The following is a 6000-nucleotide window of genomic DNA, read 5'->3' as shown; positions in this document are numbered from 1 at the left end:
GTGTGTGCCTCTGTGTGTGTGTGTGTGCCTCTGTGTGTGTGTGTGTGGGTTTAAGATTTCCCTTGCTCGGTCTTGTCTCCTGGATCTCCGCGCCTGTGTCAGGTCTCTATCTACTTCCTTCCATTTAAACTTGCTATATTATTTCCTGCTTCTGGAAAAATCTTTTAGTGCATGGTTGTATGAAAATACCATCACTTTGCTTCATCTAAACATTTTCTTGGTCAGTGCTGTGCTGGCATTTATTTTCTTCTTTAACAAAATAAAATGTAGTAAGATAAAACAAAAACCCGTCATATCAAAGTTGGACACGGCAAACTGACTGGAGGAAGAGAACCCCAGAGAAAGCATAAGAGTCAGAGACCCGCCTCATTCACACACTCAGGAGTCCCACAAAGACACTGAACTGAAAGCTGTGATCTATATACAGAAGCCCTGGTGCAGACCCAGTTGTCCCTATACTTGCTGCTTCTGTATCTGTGAGTTCATGTGAGATTTTTCTCAGTTGATTTACAGAGCCTTGTTGTCCTGGTGTTCTCCATCCCCTCTGTCTCTTATACTCTTTCCTCTTCTCTTTTATAATCTAGATCAGATTAGACTATAGTAGTTTATCTAGAACAAATGTAGGAAAACTCAGCCCACTGTGGGCAGCACCATTCCCTACACAGAGGATCCTAAACAGCTAAAGAGTGAGAAAACTAGCTGTGAGGAAGCGAAGAAGACATTAGAACTGCATGCATTTATTTCTCTCTGCTCTTTACTGTGGATATGATGTGACTAGCTGCTAGAATCCTCGCTTTGACCTTCTCCCAATGATAGACTATAAACTGAAATTAGAAGCTGAATAAACCCTTTTCCCCCTAAGTTGCTTTTTTGTCAGGATATTTTATCACAACAACAAAAATTAAATTAGAACCGTTCATGAGGATAAGAACTTTTGTTTAAATTTAATTAAAAAACAAAAATAGGTGTATGATTTTTGTAGATGACAAGTTGGTATATATTTTACACAGGAGTTGGGCATGGTAATTGTGTTGCTACTATAGCAACCCCTAATGGTTTGAGAGGAAACCATTCCATGGGGCTTGTTAGTGACTGATTTCATTTTTTAAAAAAACACTTTATGTGACTAGCAAGCAAGGGAAATTATACCTTCCTAGTTTGAATCCTTCCCAGTTTGAATTCTTAGCCTGTCAAGAGCAGAAAAGAAGTCATGTGACCCACAAAAGAGTAGTGGAAAGCAAACCTACAACAGTGGAGAGAATAGTTGACTTATCTGACATGAGCTCCTGTGTGAATGTTGACTGGGGTCCACGTAATTCATACAGTATCCATGCAAGCATTCCTTGTACACACCAGACATGTGTAGGTAGGAATGCCCGTATAAGCCCTCATTCTACATAGCAGACATGTGTAAGTAGGAACCCCCATGCGAGCACTCATTCTACATACCAGACATGTGCAGTTAGGAACCGTCCTTCCTTTCATGACCCCTGAGCTAAACATCCACAGCAGTAGTGGCAGCACAAACCCTGAGTCTCTGTTCTCATCAAAGAATCAAGTGAGCCTGATGCTAGTGGGTGGGAGCAGTGTTCCCCTGGGAAGAGGAAAGAGAGAGTGTTGATAAAGACATGCTGGTGGTCATTCCTTTATTTTATCATGTAGTGTTGTTTACATGTAACTTAAAGACATTGTCTTGTATTCTTCATGTCATCTCTTGGGTGACTTGTGATGCCCAATATAACATAAAGACTGTAAAGAGCTACCATTCAGCATTGTTTCTCTATTAAAGACAAGAATAAAGAAACCACACCCATGCAGTTTTTGGATTCTCCATTGGATGAATCTGTAGCTGTGGCACGCTTAGACATACCTAAATTCTTAAGACAAGTTACCACAGACTGGCTCAATAGCCAAGTGATACATAAACAACAGTTTTTATTTGGAGAAAATATTTTTATTCTCCTGCTTCATAGTAAAGAACGGGGATTTTTAAAAGCGATAAAATAGGTCTAGAAAGGTGGCTCAGCAATTCAGAGCATGAAGTGCTTTTGCAGAGGCCCTGAGTTGGCGCCCTTAATCCTGAGACTAAAGATGGGGGAAAGTGGGCACTAAAGGTGGGTGGTTCCCTCTGTCAGCTGATCTCAGGAGAGGCTAAAGGGCATGAGGCATGCCATTAGACCTTAGGGATCACACTGAGACCTTAAGACTTCCCTACAGGTTGAGATTCTAGCAGGTTGTGTAGAGGCAAAGGCTCAACAGTGCATGATATTTGACTACTGACAGCAGCCATGGATCCATATAGCTAGGAAAAAGCAAGAGAGGGAAATGTTTGAAGCCTGGCTGCACATCAAAAGCCATGAGAATGTTCCACAGGCAGGTTCCTAAACATCTGTGACACATCCAAATAGACTGTCCCCAAATTACTTATGGATCTTGATGTCAAGCCAGGATTGTGAAGTAGTAATGCAAGGTAGGTAGTGTGGAACTGACTACTGAGGTTCTGAAATTCAGTGCAAAGCACTGAGCTCTTGATTGCTACGGCCTGGCATGAGGAGGAGGCTCCCTGCCAGAGAGACTGCTTAAGATGGATACAAAGAAACTAAGATGGATACAAAGAAACTAAGATACTTGCACACCTGGAAGGTGGGGTGGGAAGAAGAGAGAATACAAACAGAGCCCACTGATTTTTATATTCCAAAGGACTAGATGAAAATCACTACCCCAACTCCAGGGTGCCCAGTAAATTTGTTCAATAAATGCTTAAATAGATGATATGAAATCTGGAAAACTGAAGTTGAATAGAAAATTAGGGTTTCACCAAAACAAAATAAGCAAATTTAAAAGGATGAAAAGTTGGCAGGGAGCTGAGTTTACTTTCAGACTGTGGTAAAAACGCAGGATAAAACATGGTTCAAAGAGCACAAGGGAAGTGTGCGGAGATGAGGCATGGGCCTCTCAGCCTCAGTTCTGGAAACGTTGCTAACCTTTCATGTAGTATTTGCATGTGACAAGCAGACTAAAGTATGAACTGTACTTCTGACAGGTTACATCTGCTCTGGGATTTGCTGAATGTCACCTGAAGGCCCCTGTGTCTGCTTCAGAGAGCTCCTGTTGAATGACAAAGACGATAAGAGCAGTAAGTCCAGGTGGGGAAACCCTGTGGGAAGAGCAGGGCCTTTTAGACCCTGCCATCCGCCATTAAAACAGAAAAGTAGCAAGGTATGAGTTGTACTCCCAGAATTCACAGTTAACTACCAGCCCCCACTGCACTTCACACACAGATGCCACACAAATGTACACACCACACACTACACACACATCACACATATACACACATATGCTATGTACACACACGTACACATATAAATACACACCACACATATACACACCACACATACACACACAAATACACACACCATACATACACACATGCACAAACACAAACAAAAACACATACCACAAATATACACATATACACACACCACACAAACACCACATACACACATACACACATAAATACATACCCCACATATACACACAAACACACACAAATACATATACATGTGCACAAACACACAAACAAAAAATACACACCACAAATACACACATACCACACAAACATGCACATACCACACACACACATCACATACACACACAAACACACACATACCTCACAGATACACATATGTACATACGTACATACATATATATATACATACATACATACATACATACATACACACACCACACACACATACACACATACACCACATGTACACACACATACACCTGTACAGACACACACATCACACACACTACATACACATGCACATATACACACACATACACACACCACAAAATAAAAACTCCTATTTCTCCAGGCTCTGATCTGACAGAATTACTTTAAAAATGTGCTTCAGGTTTGGGGATGTACCTCAGTGATGAAGTACTTGTCTGTCATGTACAAGGCCTTGGTTATTATGCCCAGCAGAATTTCTTGGTGGATTTATTTATTCGTGTTGGAACGAAAGCCAAAAAGTGTTCACAGCTTCCTCTTATTATTTATAGTGTGACAGAAATTTTTTAAAAAATTAAGAACTACTCTTTCTTCTGATACTTTTTCTGACTCTTGAAGATCCCTTTTCCTTTTGATTTATTTTGTTTGCTAACCTTAACTGGCACAATGACTAGATAACATTGACATTCATGAGAAAAAGGTGAGTTGCATTCAGTATTGGGGAGGGAAGATGGGGAGAGGAAGGTCTTGGGGGATGGCACGCTGTCTCAATGCTTGTGCTTTGCCATTGTGTGCTGTGAAATATTTAAGAGGCAGAACAAGAAAAATTATATTACAGTATATAATAATATGTTAACAATATATCTTAAAAAATTAATATCACAGTAAAGAACTGAGTTTGGGTGACCTCGATTCTTATGTTCCTTCTTCAGTTATTGAAGAAACAGTATCTGAAACACATAGAATGAAGAAAGCTCATAAATACAAAGTTATATATTATTCTACTGTCAGTGTGGTAACAAACTTACAGAGGAAGAGTCTACTTAGTTGCTACATCCCAATATGTGAATTGTCTATGATATAGTCTTATGTTACTAGTATGCCCTGCACACTGGAGTGTCTGTGGACTCAGAAATTGTCTTGAATGCTCTATTTTGAACCACTATTGAAAACTTTGAAGCTTTTTATTATAGAAATTGGGGCAACATGATCCTGGCATATACATGAGAGAATGAGGGAGGGAAAGGGGGGAAAGGAGAGAGAGAGGAAGGGATGGAGAGAGGGAGGAAGAGAGAGAGAGAGAATGATAATGCTTCAGTGCACAAAATAAAGACAAATGCATTGGTAAGTTAACAGGCAGCACTGACAGTTGTTTCCAGCATGCAGGTACGTTTCCTATCCTCCCTAGAGAACTTCCTTCCTGCCACCTAGACCCTGTTCCCTAGCCTTTCTTCTCTCCTACATTTTTCCTCCTATTAAATTGCCATGATTTGGATTATTAGTTTGTCTTTGATGGAGGTACTTTTACCCTAAGTGTTATCTCTTTAAGACCTTCCCATCAATATTTTTATTCCTAACTATAAAATTAAAGCTGAGTTTTGCATAGAATTGCATTTCTGTGTCATATAGTGAGAGAGGATAACTGTAAAAGCCTTAAAAAAATAAATCAGTTTCAGATGTGAAGCTACCGGAAAATGATAAGCTCAAAACAAAATTAGATTCGCAAGTTTCCACCTTCTGTCCTTTCATCTCCCAATCTCAGCAGTCAGGTCCCCACCCTCTACCCAAGAATGCAAAGGTGAGCTGGACCCAGGGCCATGTCTTGTTGTTCTGTCTTTTCCACCAAAAGCAACCCTGAGGGTCTCTTACATCCACTTAAGAAGCTTTTATCCCACTACCACTGCCTCCCAGTGCATTTTCCTACTGATTTAATATATTGGGACCATGTTTCTTAGCACGTATTACTGCTAATAAGTTGTTAATGGTGAATAAGAAGAAGAGAAGGAGGAAGAAGAGGAAGAGGAGGGGGTAGGAGAAGGAAGAAGAAGAGGAGGAAGAGGAAGACAAAGAGGAAGAAGGGAAGGAAGGAGAGGAAGAAGAGAAAGAAGAGGGGGAGGAGGGGGAGGAGGAGGAGGAGGAGGAGGAGGAGGAGGAGGAGGAGGAGGAGGAGATGGACTTACCTGGAGGTTGGGCAGGAACACATTACATGTGTGATCACTGCTAGCATCTGTGGCAACATCCAGGAGGGTTCTGTCAGCTAGCATCACAGTAACTAATACTCATTATAAGCAATTTATTTTTAAATATATACACATTTATTTTTGGCTCACAGTTTTTAGAGCTTTCAGTTCATGAGAAGCTGTTCCCCACTAGGGAATGGAGTTTGTGGTGAGGAAACAGAATAGGAAGGTGGTACACAGCATTGCATCTCATGGCCAAGAAGAAAACCGAGAAAGACAAAGAGACAGTAAAATACCCAAACT

At 40.7% G+C, this 6000-nt stretch overlaps 1 protein-coding gene across 1 annotated transcript in view; it reads left to right on the top strand.

Moving 5' to 3' along the window:
• Dlgap1 (DLG associated protein 1) overlaps window positions 1–6000 on the top strand; it is a 504138-nt gene that overhangs the window by 100652 nt on the left and 397486 nt on the right. Inside the window, exon 2 of the mRNA XM_028762194.1 lies at window positions 3044–3136. The gene's annotated coding sequence lies outside the window, so the exon portion shown is untranslated. The remainder of the gene's footprint in view (window positions 1–3043; window positions 3137–6000) is intronic.

Source organism: Grammomys surdaster, unplaced genomic scaffold (genome assembly GCF_004785775.1).
Source record: "Grammomys surdaster isolate TR1022 unplaced genomic scaffold, NIH_TR_1.0 132, whole genome shotgun sequence".
Lineage (NCBI taxonomy): Eukaryota > Metazoa > Chordata > Mammalia > Rodentia > Muridae > Grammomys > Grammomys surdaster.
This window is presented reverse-complemented; position numbering and strand designations above follow the sequence as displayed.